The 15,721-nt window shown below is 52.1% G+C and overlaps 1 pseudogene; it reads right to left on the reverse strand.

Moving 5' to 3' along the window:
- Positions 1-417: 417 nt before the first annotated feature.
- LOC149349097 (uncharacterized) lies at positions 418-13,666 on the reverse strand (annotated as a pseudogene).
- Between the last annotated feature and the right edge of the window lie 2,055 nt (positions 13,667-15,721).

Here is a 15,721-nt window from a genome sequence, read left to right on the forward strand (position 1 = left end):
TTTCTCTTCCCAATAAAAAAAACTATGAAACTTGGTGAAAGTTGCTGTCATAATGAAGCCTGCGAGGCTCCGCACGTTGCCTGGTTGATCTTCGTAGGCTTGGCGAGTTGATTGAATGATCTGTGCCAGGCGTCGGAGTAGTGTGATCGACCGTGCTTGGTCTAGGCCTTTGCGATTGGTGAGGGCGGGCGGCATCCCGGCTTGATCCGTGAATTACGGGTGTCGGATCCACCATATGTTGTTGGTCCGTGTCTGGGTGTCCCCCATGGCTGTCGATAATCTGGTCTTCACTTCCTTGTGACCGTTTTGCAGGGCTGCCGACGTTTTCGGGAATGGGTAGTAGGTGTTGCCTGTTCCGTCTCAGGAGCCGCTGGTCCTCCGTTTTCACCACTTGCGACCTCGGTGCTGCTTTCCCGACTACCGTCGCCGTGCGTGCCCAGTTGTCGTCTTGGACACGAACTGAAATTCCTTCCTTGAGTGGTGACAGTACCTTGCCTACCGAGGACTGCCGATGCTTGAGCACTGCGACACTTGGCTGCTCGTTGTACAGAGGCAGGGAGCTACGGAAGCGCCTGCCTTGTAGCAGTTCGCCAGGAGAACGGCAATCTTCCAGGGGAGAAGAGCGATACGCTAACTGACCCAACCAAAAGTCACTGCGCGACTCATTGGTCTTCTTAAGGATGCGCTTGACTATTTGAACCCCCTTTTCCGGTAACCCATTAGACCTCGGGAATTCAGGACTCGACGTGATGTGGTGAAAGTCATACTTTTGCGCAAAGAGACGAAACTCTCTCGATGCGAACTGGGGCCCATTGTCAGTCCAAACTTCTACAGGGATGCCGTGGCGCGATAAAATAGTAGATATTTTCCCTATGACCTCTTTTGCCGTTGTGCCTCTTAGCTGCTCCACTTCAGGGAAATTCGAGTGGGCGTCATATACTACCACATAGGAGGCGCCTCCGAACTGAAAGAGGTCAATTCCTACGCGATGCCCCGGCCTATCGGGGGTAGGCTGCATGAGGAGAGGTTCACTCTGCGGTTCGTGTGCATACTTTTGGCAAGTACCACACCCCCGAACGAGCGCATCAATAGCACTGTTCAGCCCAGGCCAGAATACCAATCTCCGTGCTCTGGCCTTGCATCTGTTCAATCCGAGGTGCCCCTCGTGAACTCGTTGAAGGATTTCTTCTCTCATAGCTTTAGGTATCACGACTTTACAGCCCTTCAGCAGTATTCCGTCCACCACAGAGAGCTCTCCTGCAAATGGCTTGAGCACACCGTCGATGACCGCACCCTGCGAAATTCGCTTTCTCACCTCGCTTAAGTACGGGTCTTTGCTGCACTCCTTTTCTAGCCGCACTTTCATCGGTGTGCTTACGATGCTGGAAACGACCAGCATTGCATGCACGTCGCCGTCTGTTTTCCATGACGCACTCGACAACTGGGTTGCCACCGGTGCCCGCGACAGCATATCCGCCAGCAACAAGTCCTTGCCAGGCACGAACTGCAAAGTATAGTCATACTGTAGAAGCATAATAAAAAAACGCTGCAATCGTGGTGGCATGTCTCCAATGCTCTTCTGTGAAATGGTAAGTAGGGGTCTATGGTCAGTTTCAATCAGGTACGTCACTGGGCCATAGAGTAGCATAAAAGTAAAGAGCGGACACTCGGGCCCTTTCGCGGCCGAGTTCGGCGCTTCCCCGTTTCCGCCAAATGGCACTGAACGTGCAAATAAAAAAAAGAAAAAGAGTATGGTCTTGGCATGTCTTGGCTTGCAGTGACGTGCGCTGCGCGCCTACGGCCGCAGTTACGTCAGCAACAGCGGCATTTTTTAAGTGCGTCAAGCCAACGGGCAAGCACGTCCAGGCGGCAGTGAGCGACGGACCGACGGTGTGTGCGGCTGTATTTTTTTGCGGCGTCTGCAAGCTTCGTGGACATGTCCGTTTTGTGTACTGCTGTGGTGCTGCGATGGTTGTTTCTTGGTAAGACCGCAGTTCGCTATTCTTGCTGTACTGTCTGCACGTAAATATTCCTCTATGTGTCTCGCTGGGGGGCATAGCCCTAAATACGCGTATTTCGAACAAGAAATAGCGCATAACTGTAGCATTCGGCGCGAGGGCCGTTTGTTTTATTTACTAAAGCTGCACACGGCGGCTTCAGGACATGTGAATTCAACTATGATATCGCCTTTGTGTGAATTTGGTTACCTACGCGTAGCATGCGTTGTGAGAAATTGTGTATTTTGTATTTTTGTTAGTGTTCATTAGGTTTATCTCAACGCAGGAATTTGCCGATATGCCAAATTGTGGCTTTTCTATGTTCTCAGGCCATGCCACCGGGAAGTGGGGGCTACGGCAGGTACTGCTGTGTCACGTGGTGCGGCAACAATGAAAAAACTCGAAGGAAGCCAGGCACAAAATTCTTCTGTTTGCCACGAGACAGCTGGTATACATTTTAATTGCTTAATGTTGCCACTTGTTTTCAACGTAAGCTGAATTTCTGTGGAGACGCCAGTCTGTGCACACATGTGTTATATTTCTTTTCATTTACTTTCAGTTCTACTCATCGAAAGCATCCACATTCAGTTTAAAATACCGTTGTAAACTTCAAGCGTAGCCGTATTTATTTTTGACGCTGCACATCTTGCAAGTGCACCCATGACGTCTGATAGCTGAAACATCGTCTTGGGACAACTACTGCCTGCTAATATTTTCTACCGATCCAGTGCTGTTTTGGTTAAAATCAAGCTTGGTGTCACCTTCTGCCATGTGTTGTGCGCAAATCTAGACATTCTGATCTGTACTTGCACTTCAGCACCACTTACGCCAAATTTGCGGAGATATGTTCAACAAGCATCAAGCCCGATACCATTGCTAAAGAATAATCTCTCTCCCCAGGGCAAAAGCATGGGTGCAGTACGCCGGGCGTGACGAGCTTTATTCGAGGCCAGCTTCTGCACTCAGCAGGTGCTATTACATGTGCAGCGAGCACTTTTCTGCTCACTGCTTTATGGACCCTGCTCGAACAAAGCTCACAAAAAGTGCAGTTCCCACTGCGCCTCCACTGACGTGCTCTCAAGTTATGCTAGCTCGGGGTAACTTTCATTTTTTAGAATGTGACATATATGTGCATTTGTTTCCATAGAAAAAAGTGCTGTTTGTACTACTTTTAAACATTAATAACCGCAGCGGCGACCCAGTGGTTGAGCAATACTTGTTGGGGGACTAGTTGGTGCATGTTTCCAGAAAAGGGTTGTAGCGCCGAAACAGACAACACACAGAAAGCTAGACGGGACAGGCGCAACTTCCAACTGATTTATTCATCGCGAACGCGAATGAATATAAGAAAATCAAGAAGGGTCGCAAGAACCACACATGCGCGGGAGGGATGTACAAAAATTGAACAAATTGAAAAAACAGTTTTTGAAAAAGAAGATAGCCGAGTCACACAGGTGGCTCACCCCCGTGTATCTAAAAAAGCAGTTTCATTCTTATATACTGCAATTGAGAGGGTACTAACGCAGTCGCTGCAGTTGCTTTTGATATAGAAAGCCTCTAACAGTTCACGGGCTGTCTGGTCCTGACTTCTACTTAAAACCTTCGTTTCTTTCAGCCTTGCTGTACACTTAATCTTTCTTTCTTCACTGCAGGCTTTACAGTGATGGGACAGATGTGAGCCTGTGCCATTTTTTAAATCCCGACTGTGCTCTGCTAATCGGTCGTTAATGCAGCGGCCGGTTTGGCCGATGTACTTCTTTCCGCACGTCAGAGGAATCTGGTAAACGACTCTCACAGCACATTTCACAAACGGGGCTGCATGTCTTTTGTTACATGCAGTTTTCTTTGCCTTGTTGGGATCAGTTTTTACGCACAGGGCAGCCAGTTTCTTGGGGGCGGAAAAAACCACAGGTACCTTATATTTTGTTGCCACATGCTTCAAATTGTGCACCACCTTATGGGTGTACGCGATGACAACCGGTATACTTTTGGTTTTGGTGACCTCGTGTTCATTGCCTTCTTTAGTACATTCTTTCTTTAGTTTTCTCAACAAAGTTTCTGCTACTGTGCTTACGATCGACGTTGGAAAGCCTGCTTGTTCCAACTTCCGAACCTGGGTTTGGAAGCTTTCGCTCGCGTTATGGCAACATGATTTCTTCAGCGATGCTGCCAGGCACATCTAGCCTGGAAGCATCGCTGAAGAGATCATGTTGCCATAAATCATGTTGCCTGCCATGGCTTCGTTTCATTTTTTACTGCAGGAGCATTTTTTTAATGCGTGCTCTTTGTATTATATCTTTGCCTCGACTGTCGGTTTTCTTCTGCATTTGTTTGGAATAGTTATTTACGCCTACCTGCTTTTTTGCTTGCTTGTTCTGTGAAACATTTTTTGTTACCTATCCTTAGTGCATTTATGCAACCTGTTTCCCAGACATCAGCAATTTCATTTGTTTATGTACATATATTCACTACACTGTCTTTTTTGTCCCAACTTTTTCTAATGCACCCGCACTCTTTTCTGCTATGCCCGCTGGCCTTGAAGGTAATTAAATGAAAAAAAAATGTCTCCTGCTCATCCATGTGTAACATTCTGATAAGCATCATTACACGCTACAAATCACAGATAAAAGAACGGTGTGTCTATTCCTTCAAGCACGTGAAAACTTGTAGATTAATTTATCAAGGTGGTGTTCCTCACTTTTCGTAATGGTCATAACTGAACATTTTTGGCAGATATATATATATATATATATATATATATATATATATACATGGTCTGTTCTGAAAGTAGTAAGACTCAATTTTTTAAACAAAATTTGTTGAAGAGAATAGTACAAACGATTAGAATTTTTCAAGGTGGACCCTTCCGCACCTACACGCTGCTGCCAATGAGTTTTACAGTTTTCGTACGCCTCCAGGAACGCCAGGACTGGAATGCTGTTTAGCTCCCTCGTCACGGCCTGTTGAACCACCTCTACCGATCCGTGATATTTCCCCTCGAGCGTCGATTTTATTCTCGGAAATAGAAAAAAGTCTGGCGGGGCCAAGTCGAAGCTGTAGGGGCTGAGGCAGCGTTGCCGCCTTGTGCTGGGCAAAAAATCGGGGTCCTCATTCACATGATGAAGAGAGATACTACCGGTTGGCTTTTTCCTCCTCTGACAACACTCCCGGCACCAACTTCGCCATGCTTTCCTCATGGATAAGTTTTCTGTCACGATCTCAAAAACTTGGGTTTGAGGAATGCTCAAGTCAACAGCAATCATTCTGATACTCATTCTACGGTCACTGTTAAGTAAATGTTTCACTCGCTGCACATTTTCGTTGGTCTTGCTGGTTGAAGGGCGTCTGGAGCGGTCGTCTTCCTCCACTCTTTCCTTACCTTCTCGGAAAAGCTTGTGCCACTCGAAAAACACCTGATCTATCCATGGAAGCGTCACCGTAGGCCTCCTTAATCATGTTGTGAGTGTCTTTGCCCGTTTTACCAAGATTTACTCAAAATTTGATCGCGTATCGCTGATCCAGTAAACGCTCGACGATTCTGCGTGACGAGACGTTTCGACAGGGGTTCACAGTACAAGCGACCTCCTCTCCTCAACGGCCGAGAGCCGACTGCCGATTTTCCCCAGCATTCCCAATATCCCCCTCCAATGATCCCGCACGCGCAGACCACCTCTCGTCCGCCCGTTCGCCCAGGAAAAAAACAGTCCTACTACTTTCAGAACAGACCCTGTATGTGTGTGTGTTGTGTGCCTCTTTTCACGAACTGTAAAATATGGCTTGGTTATGCCATCCTGCGTGAGCAAAAGCTTCATGCCAATAAGTTTTCTCAAGTATGTTTTTCAAGCATGTTTTGCATAATAAAAACACACCTCAGTCAAGATCACCTTGTGTGATTGTGTCGTTTCATTTACGTTCTTTTGCGTGACTCCAAGCGGTAGGGTAATAGCATGTAATAGCAATGCAAAGTTCCGTGCACTCGACACCTGGGCAAACCTGCACGAACCGACGCTATGCATGCGAGAACGAAACCGAAAATGAAAGTAGAGCCTCCAAGATTCCTGTTGTAACTTGTCATCTCTGAGGCCAGTGCGTTTCCCCGGGTCCGCTAGGTGCGCTGTGCACAAAAGTCGGCCGCTGGGGCCTACGGGAGTGTCCGCTCTTTACTTCTATATTACTCTATGACCGGGCGCCAGTCACTCCCATGTCGCCGAAGAGTCCGCCGTAATCTTTGTTTCTTTCGCTTCGTCAAAAAGAGAGAGTAACGGAGGGCTTCTTAATGCGTTGCAGATCTCTACCCACTCCCGCTCATGCGCGGCCGTCCATTGAAACATGACGTTTTCTTTTACGAGGCTCCGTAGCAAGACTCTCTTATCACTAAGGGACGGGACGTACTTTCTGAGGTAGTTAACAACGCCCATCATTCTGCGCACCGCATGCTTATCTCTCGGGGCCGACAGCGACCGGACACTGTCAACTAAGCTGCGACTCGGGCGTATGCCATGCTCACCTATGACGTCGCCCAATAATTCAATTGCTTTCGATCCAAAACACACTTCTGCAGGTTAAATGTCAGCCCCGCTTGTTCTGCCCGCTTCAGTACGGCATTCAAGCGATCGTTATGCTGCTGCTCACTGTCACCCCACACTAGAATGTCGTCAATGTATATGCGGACGCCTGCCAATCCCTCGAAAATTTCTTTTAACGTTTTTTGAAAAACTTCGCTTGCTGATGAAATTCCAAAGGGAAGACGAAGAAAGCGGTAGCGCCCGAACAGGGTCGCAAACGTGTACTACACTCGAGATGTAGCTTCGTCCACTGGGATTTGATGGAAGCCTGCATTCGCATCCAGGCGGGAAAAATACTTCGCACCCGAAAGCTCTGCCTCAATATTGCCACGTATCATTGCAGTGTGTGTTCGTTCACGCTCTAGGCAGCAGGAAAGGGTCGTTATCACTTTTGTTCGCGGCGCGAGAAGCGACCAGACTAATCTAGATTGTTCGCAGCCATGAAAGGCTGCATCTAGGTTTTTCCAGATTACCGTAGATGATCTTGACCTGTTATCTGGAAGTTTCCTTGCCGGCTTTAAATTGAGCGATGCCGCGAGCGGCGGACATTCGTAGTTCGACGACCGCCGAGCACGCCTGTTGCTGCCCGAGCTCGTCCAGAACCAGCGAAGTTTTTTTCGGCGCTGGCTTCGTGAGAAGTTTCGACAAGTGCAGGCGGGCCCCGGACCCACTGCGGCCCGGAGGTTCCGCAACCAGCCTCCCCGCCCAGGCGCCGTGCCTTTGCCGGTGCTCGGGCAAACTGTGTGAAGTTCGTGCAAGCAGCAGCCCAGCCGGCCACCCGTGACGTCATGGGAGGCCCGGGACCTGCTGCACCTCCGGTGTTCCGTGCGCCGCCCCCAAAGGCGCACTGTTTCCAGTTCGTAGTTACTTCCGACGCGACGGCTGACGACATCGTCGACGGCATCGAGTCGGTTGTCGGCCCGAAAGGGCTAGAGAGCCTCCAACACCATGGAGGCATGAAGTTCTGCGTCGCCATGGCCTCGGCTGCGGCGGCAGAGAAGATGCTATTGGAAGGCGCCTTCAACGTGAATGGCACTTCCGTCCCAGTAGCCTGCGTGGGACCCGCCGTGGTCCACGTGACGGCTTTTCGTGTGCCGCTGTTCGTGGGAGACGCGGCGCTGGCGGCAGCACTGTCCTCTTACGGAAAGGTGCTGGACATCACCCACCCCGTCCTCAAGGGCCGTCGTCACGTCGGCAACGGGACGCGCGTGGTCCGGATCGAGATGAAGCAGGCGGTGCCGAACTTCTTGACCGTCCAGGGCCACCGCGTCATGTTTGACTACCGAGGCGTCCGGAAGGTGTGTTCCCGCTGCGGGCAGGACGGCCACATCGGCGCGGCGTGTCGAACGCCGCGGTGCGCTCGCTGCGAGGTGTTCGGCCACGACACGGCAGGATGCGGAGCGGCTTGCAGGCGCTGCGGTGGAAGCCACGCCACAGCGGACTGCCTGCGGCCACGGTCGTATGCGGCGGCCGCCGCCTCGAGGAAAGCCCCGAGCAAAGACAACGTGGCCACGGAAACACGGAGCACACCAACCCTCCGGACGCCTGTTGCCGACGTGGTCCCTACGACCAGCAGCCCGAGGGAGCCCGAGCCCACCCCCGCGACGGAGGTGCCCGTGAAGGAGCAGCTCGAGGGGCCGCCTTCAAACGAGGTGGAGCCGTTCGGTGCTCTTTTCTCGGAACCCTTGCCGCCGCTACCCCGCACAGCTTCCTTCAACACCGAGAGCAGCAGCGGCGATGAGTCGAGCGTGGCGTCGGGCGACCTGGTGGACGTACCGGACAAAGTCACGTCGCTTCGCCTGACAGGCGACTTGACGTGCGGCCAGGTGTCAGGACCGACGACTCCTGGAGGTGCGGACGACGCGCGCTTCCCGTCACCACCCAGCCACACCCTCCCATCGGCGACCCTGGCGTCGGCATCGGCTTCAGCTGCGAGCGTCGCCAAGACCACGCAGCAACCGGTGAGCGAGGCCACAAGCGCCGACGGCCCCGAAAACATGGACTTTTCCCGACCAGACTTCAAACGTGCCCACCCCCAATCATCGGAATCCGAAGGGACTGTTAACGAACGTTCTAGCAAAAAGTGCCGCGCGCGCCAAGCGCCGCCCATGGCAGCGCTCTTTAGGTTGTATGCTATGCCGTCGGTGCTCTTGGCAGTCATGGCGGTTGTGCATCTCCTCTCCCTGAATGTTCGGGGATTTCAATCCGTAGACAGACAGAGAGAGGTGATGCACTTTGCCAGGGCTAGGGGCGTCGACATCCTGTTTTTACAGGAATGCAACTTCCGTACTTCACTTGATGTGCTGAATTTCACCACCCGGTTTTCTGTTTTTGCTTATTTTTCGTTGACTGATTTTCATATGTGCGGTGTTGGTGTCGTTTTTGTAAACCCCTGCCTGCGCGCGGGTGCTCATTGCACTTTCGGGCTGGACGGCCGCACTCTTGCGGTCGACTTCACACTAAACCAGCGGCGGGTACGTGCGTTGGTTGTATATGCGCCAGCACGGCGGACTAGTAGTTCTGATTTTTTTGAGCGCCTCGACTCATTCCTCCTTGATCCCTACCCCACTTTCATCGTCGGTGACTTCAATTGTGTACTTAACATCGACCGTGACGTCCGCGGACAGGGTCACGGTCGCCGTTATTGCGGTGCCCCCGCGCTCCGCGATCTCGTGACTCAGTTCCGCTTGTCTGACGCGTGGGTGCAGCTTCACGGGGATGCCTTTGGAGCGACGTTTGAAAGAGCACAGTTAGCGAGTCGGATAGACAAATTCTATTTTCCACCAGAGCTCGCTTCGTTTGTCGTTAGCTGCGAAGTTCTCGCGTTCCCTGCAGGCACGCCGGTGATTTCCGATCACCACCCCTTGTCAGTCAGGCTCGACTTTGGTGAGGACACCCCACGTACTGTTACGTGGCGCATGGACACGAGCCTACTGGCGGACCCGGAAAGCGTGGCGTCGCTGCGTACGGCGTTGGCAGCATCGTGCAAGAGCTTCGTTGCGACTGATTCATGGGACACACTCAAGGCTCGTTGGCAGGCAACTCTGGTGGCGGCCGGTCAAGACCGCAGACGGCGGGTAACTCATGCACTGAATGACACCCTCAAGCGCATCCGTATAGTGCAAAGGGGAGCACCCTTAACCTTTGCCATGAGCGATTACCTGAGTCTACTTAAAGCACGTTACCACGTGTTGCTCTGCCAGTCATCACGGGCAGCTAGTCGTGCACACCAGCTCGGGCGGCCGATATCAGACCCGGCTGTGCTACGACACGTACGCGCAGGCACGGCAGAGGAATTCGCTGCCGCTACTGTGCCTTTCGTGACACTCCCAGACGGCACCCAAAGCAAAACCACGGCCGATATCTGCACGATCTTCGCAAGCCACTTTTCGAACCTGTTCTCTACGGACAGTTGGCTACATCTTCAGGATGGCTATGACAGGCTTCTACAAAGTTTTTTTGGAAACTTGCCACGAGTAGCTGAAGAGTTGCATGAAAACCTTTGCGCACCAGCCACAAGCCAAGAGCTACACGCCATCCTGCAGAGTATGAATGCAGCCTCTGCCCCCGGTCCAGACGGCATTCCAACAAGTTTTTATTCAAACTTTTTTTACGAGATCCAAGGAGCGCTCCTGAAGATGGTCAACGGCTTCCTCGCGGATGGGTTACGTCCAAACTCTTTCCGCGAATGTCGCATCATACTCATTCCGAAAGCAGGCGGTGACCCCTCCGACCCGCAAGCATGGCGGCCCATAAGCCTCTTAAACGCAGATTACAAAATAGTCACATCTTTACTGAACACAAGAATGCGGACGATCCTACCTCACCTAATCCACCGGGCTCAAACCAGCAGCGTCCCTGACCGCTCTGTGTTTGATGCATTGGCACTCACTAGAGACCTGTTCACATTTGCCAGCAGGACGGGCTTCAGCGGGTGCTTTGTTTCACTAGACCAGGCGAAAGCATTCGATCGGGTGGAACACTCGTATCTGTTCGGAGTCCTTGAAGCCTTCGGATTCCCTCCGCAAATTGTCAGCAGGCTGCGCTTACTTTACGCAGACCTGAATGCTCGCCTCTCCGTAAACGGCCACCAGAGCGCTCCCTTCTCAGTCACCAGGGGCATAAGGCAAGGATGCCCTCTCTCCCCAACATTCTTCGTGTTATGCCTGGATCCACTCATCCGGCGCATTAACGACAGCCCATCCATACGCGGCTTCCCTCTGCCTGGCCAGGGCCAAATCAAGGTATCGGCCTACGCCGATGACGTGTCGCTTTTCCTCAAGGACGAGGATAGCTACGCCGCTTTTTCGCGGCTGTTTCTCGAGCACAGCGAGATATCTGGGGCCCTATTGAACAGGGGAAACAGCAAGGCACTAAGGTTTGGCACCTTCACACCGAACTTTGCGGGCGAGGTGGAGTGGGTGCAGGGAGTGAAAGTCCTGGGAGTAGTATTCCTCGCCAGCGGAGAAGTAGCCCGCGAAACCTGGACTAACCTCCGCACGAACGCTGAGAAACGCCTCTCGGTGGCGTCAACTTTCCGCCTTTCAATGGCAGAGCGCTGCTATATAGTTAAGTCCACAATCCTAGCCGCATGTTTTTTTGTCGCCCGCGTCGCAAACCCACCGCGCACGTTTGCGCGCAGGCTAACCTCGGCCTGTGGCTCTTTCGTTTGGGCGGGCAAAACTGAACTTGTGTCACGAATGTTCATGCGCCTTCCATCGTACATGGGTGGGTTTGGTATACCTTGTATCCGCACCATGTGCAATGTGCTCGCCTTGCGAGGAGTACGAGATCTTGTACGCAACCCAGACTATCCCGGGAGAACACTCCTCACATACTTTCTGGGTACAGCGCGTAACGAGTTTTTTTCACAACACGTGGTTGGCCCTACAGCCGAGCAGCCCCCGGCATTTTTCGTTAATGTGCGTCGCACACTGACGTCGTTGACTGCCAGCGTGCCCGATCTGGATGTTGATGAAACCCCGCCCTCCAGGATGTGTGAAGCACTAACGGTCGCTGCGCTGACCCGCGAACAACTCCAGAAAACGAGACGGGCACGCTGGCGCCAACTGACCTCAGCTACGCTTCCTGCACATGTCAGGGACTTCGGCTGGCTGCGAGGCTGGCGGGTCCTGCCCACAAGAGACCGCCTTGCGGCGTGGGGCGTGGCGCCCTCCGCCCGATGCCCGCAGTGCGGTCTGCTTGAAACTTTGCAGCACGCAATGTTTGAGTGTGTAGTTGCGCGCACCTTTTGGACATTAGTGTCACGCATGTTTTTAACCCGCCTGGAAGCGCGCACTAGTTCTCCCGAAGTGTTTCAAAATATGCTCTTGTGTGTCGGCATGTTCGTTTTGTGGCGGCAGCGTGGAGTGGCATCCTTAAATGGGCGTCCGCAAAGAACAATGTTCCCAATGTTGCAGCGCCTGCGCACGCGCCTCTTTGAACAAGCATGCATGGACGCTCTGTCAATGAGCGAGGCTGAGTTCTTGCGCAAATGGTCGACATACTTTATCGTCCTGCGCGGCGGTCGAGTATCGGCATTTCTACTGCATTACTGACGTGCTCAGTGCTGCGTCACTGAGCATGTGCTTGACTGATCAGAGCATTAAGTTCATCTGTTTTGTTTTGTATTTTCTATGTTAAAACAGAAAAAATAAACTTCTCTTTCTACGCCGCCACCGAGTGATTCAGTTATTTTGAGGGCGCAAGTCAGCCCAAATAAAGAGCTTCGTTTGCAAGTATTTGTGGTGTCTTCCTGACCGCTGGACTGCCGTCACTACAACGTGACATCTGGTGGAGGTGCTGGGTAGCCTTCCATGTACCGGACACCCCCAGCAAATCGCGACGCCAGCCCTTCGAGTCATTCACCGGAGGACTTGACTCCAGTCTACCACGCAGCCTCGTGGAGCCTCCAGTCATGACTTACGCCGCAGCAGTGCGCCGTCCTGCACCTCGACGACGGCACCTAAGCCCCTATCGCCATTAGCCAGCTGCGCTGGAGCGCCGCCCTCTCGCCCCAACTCGCCCGTCCTACTAGCGTCGCACACGGCCTAGGAAATGCGACGAGTGGAGAACACCCGACCAGCGCCGCCAACTATGCTTCCACTGCGGTGAAGCCGGTGACATTCTCCGGTACTGCCCATACAGGAGAATGGGCATCCGAGGATTTTCTTACGACGACCCCTACGAAGACGACGACCCCTACGACGACGACGACCCCTACGACGACGACGATCCCTACGACGACGACGACTACTACGACAAATACGACGACAAAAACTACGACAAAAACTACGACAACACCGGCGACAACACCGACGACGACGACACGGCCAGACTTGAAGCTTTTACCGCTGCCCTTACACCTTATTAGGAACGCTAAAGGACTCTAAGTTCTCGAAGCATTCTCCGTGTTTAATTTCATTTTAAAGCATCGAGACGATGCTTCTTTGGAAGGGGGGTAATGCCACGTATCATTGCAGTGTGTGTTCGTTCACGCTCTAGGCAGCAGGAAAGGGTCGTTATCACTTTTGTTCGTGGCGCGAGAAGCGACCAGACTAATCTAGATTGTTCGCAGCCATGAAAGGCTGCATCTAGGTTTTTCCAGATTACCGTAGATGATCTTGACCTGTTATCTGGAAGTTTCCTTGCCGGCTTTAAATTGAGCGATGCCGCGAGCGGCGGACATTCGTACATCGACGACTGACGAGCACGCTTGTTGCTTACGCCGCCACCGAGTGATTCAGTTATTTTGAGGGCGCAAGTCAGCCCAAATAAAGAGCTTCGTTTGCAAGTATTTGTGGTGTCTTCCTGACCGCTGGACTGCCGTCACTACAACGTGACAATATCTTCCCTTGTTGGCATGGGGTAGTGCTCGCGCTTTATGTTTTTGTTGATCTCTCTCAGATCCATGCAGACTCGAAGCGCTCCATTCTTTTTACGCGCTATAACCAAAGGACTCACCCATTCTGTGGATTCATCCACCTTCTTGATGATGGAAGACTTTTCCATGCGCTCCAGCTCTTGTCTGAGAGACTCCTTGAGAGCCAGAGGTACTCTCCGTGCTGGATGCACGACTGGAACAGCATCCGCTCGTAGAAACATGCGGTACCGCCTTTCGACAGAACCCGTGCCCAAGAACAAGTCTGGAAAAACCTTTTCCGGTGCTTGCTTAGTCCACTTCACCGACTCCACAGCTTTTGGAATTAACCCAAACTGCTGACATGCCTGCAGTCCTAATATGGCCTGGCTGCCTTTCTTCACCACGAAGAACGTCACCGCCTGCGCCACACCGTTCAGAAAAAGAACCTCTGTGTCGAGACCGACATGCTTGATGGCACTGCCATTGTAAGCTTTCAGCACATCATTACTTTGTTGGAGGCTCGGAGTTTTCTTGAGACGGCGGTAATCAGTCGCAGGAATTATGTTCGCTTGCGAACCTGTGTCCACCTTGAACCTGATTTCGTGGCCACGTATGTTTCCGCTAACCGTCCATTCTGCACCGGCCCCTTTTTCGATGCCACAAACACCGAAATCTAAAATGTCGAAGCCGGCCTCGCCCTTATCTTCTTGAACCTGATCTATCTGTCGGCTCGGGCGACGCTTGCAGCATACCGCAAAGTGGTTTGGCTTCTTGCAGGCATAGCATGTCTTTCCATACGCCGGGCACTCCTTCTCTGCATGCATTCTGTTGCCTTGCCGACAACGAAAAGCATTACGCTTCTGCTCAGATTTGTGGGTGTAGTCCACCTGCAGGGTATCTTTCGACCAAACGGCATTCTGCCGCGCTGAAACCTCGGCCGCTTTACACATTTGCTTTGCCTTCTGTAACGTTAGGTCTTTTGCTCGCAGCATTTTTTCCCTCATCTTCGGATCGTTAGTACCAAAAACAACCTGATCTCGTATCATGGATTCTTCCAGCACGCGAAATTCACACAGCTTCGCGTGCTTCCTTAAATGCCGCAGAAGTTGCTGAAATGGCTCTCCTTCATCCTGCATACGAAGGCCAAGAACGTGTCTTTCATACACCTCGTTCCCGTCATCAGCACAGTACTCCTCAAACTTACGCAGTACGGTCTGGTAGTCTTCACTACTCTCACCTTGTGCAAAGGAGAAGTTGCTATAGATGTCGAGGGCCTCTTCCCCAGCGACACTGAGAAGGATTGCGGTCTTGGCGGCTTCCGTCCTGGGTGGCGTGGTAGGCGTTGCCGTGAAGAAAAGCTCCAGTTTTTGCTTGAACACTTGCCAGTTTCTTCGTAAGTTTCCCGCCAGGTGTAGCGGCTCTGAAGGCTTGACAACATCCATTCTGGCGCGGCTTCTATCCCACTTCTGACACCATGTATCAAGCGTTAAAAAGACACAGGCTCTGGTGGAAGCAAGGTGCTAGGCCGACCCACCAAATGTGCACTTGGTGGTTTATTTCGGGCCTTTTATCAAGACCACGGAACGAAAGGAGGGAAAGAGATTGGGAGGAGGAAAGGGGCAAGTTGCTTTGATAAACTGCTGATAAACTGCAATCTGATACAAGTGCGGTGGCCTATATGGACAAGGATGGCGCTGGTGAACACACACAAGGCTTTATTACACCGCCCTTAAGTATCAAGTGCGGTTGTGTACATGACACGGGGTGGCGCTGGTGAACACTATAAAGGTTTTGTTGACACCGCCCATGGGTACCAAATGCAGTGTCGTGTGCAGTGGCGTACATGAACGAGGCTGGCGCTGGTGAACATTCTCAAGGTTTTGTTGCACCGCCCTTAAGCCTGAAGTGCAGTGGCGTGTGCGGTGGCGTATATCGACGATGGTGGCGGAGGTGAACACTCTCAAAGTTTTGTTACACCGTCCTTAAGTACCAAGTGCGGTGTCGTATATGGACGACTGTGGCGGTGAACACTCTCAAGGGTTTGTTACACTGGATTTAAGTACCTTATTCGGCGGCGTTTTGCGGTGGCGTATATGGACGTGGGTGGAACTGGTGCAGACTCTCAAGGTTTTGTTGCACCGCCATTAAGTACCAAGTGTGGTGGCGTATATTGACGAGGGTAGCGCTGGGGAACACTCTCATGGTGTGTTACACTGCCTTTAAGTACCAAGTGCGGTGGCGTATATGGATGCGGGTGGCGCTGGTGAACACTCTCAAGGTTTTGTTACACCGCCCTT

This window comes from Amblyomma mixtum, chromosome 3, assembly GCF_055824585.1.
Source record: "Amblyomma mixtum isolate Tamu chromosome 3, ASM5582458v1, whole genome shotgun sequence".
Taxonomy (NCBI): domain Eukaryota; kingdom Metazoa; phylum Arthropoda; class Arachnida; order Ixodida; family Ixodidae; genus Amblyomma; species Amblyomma mixtum.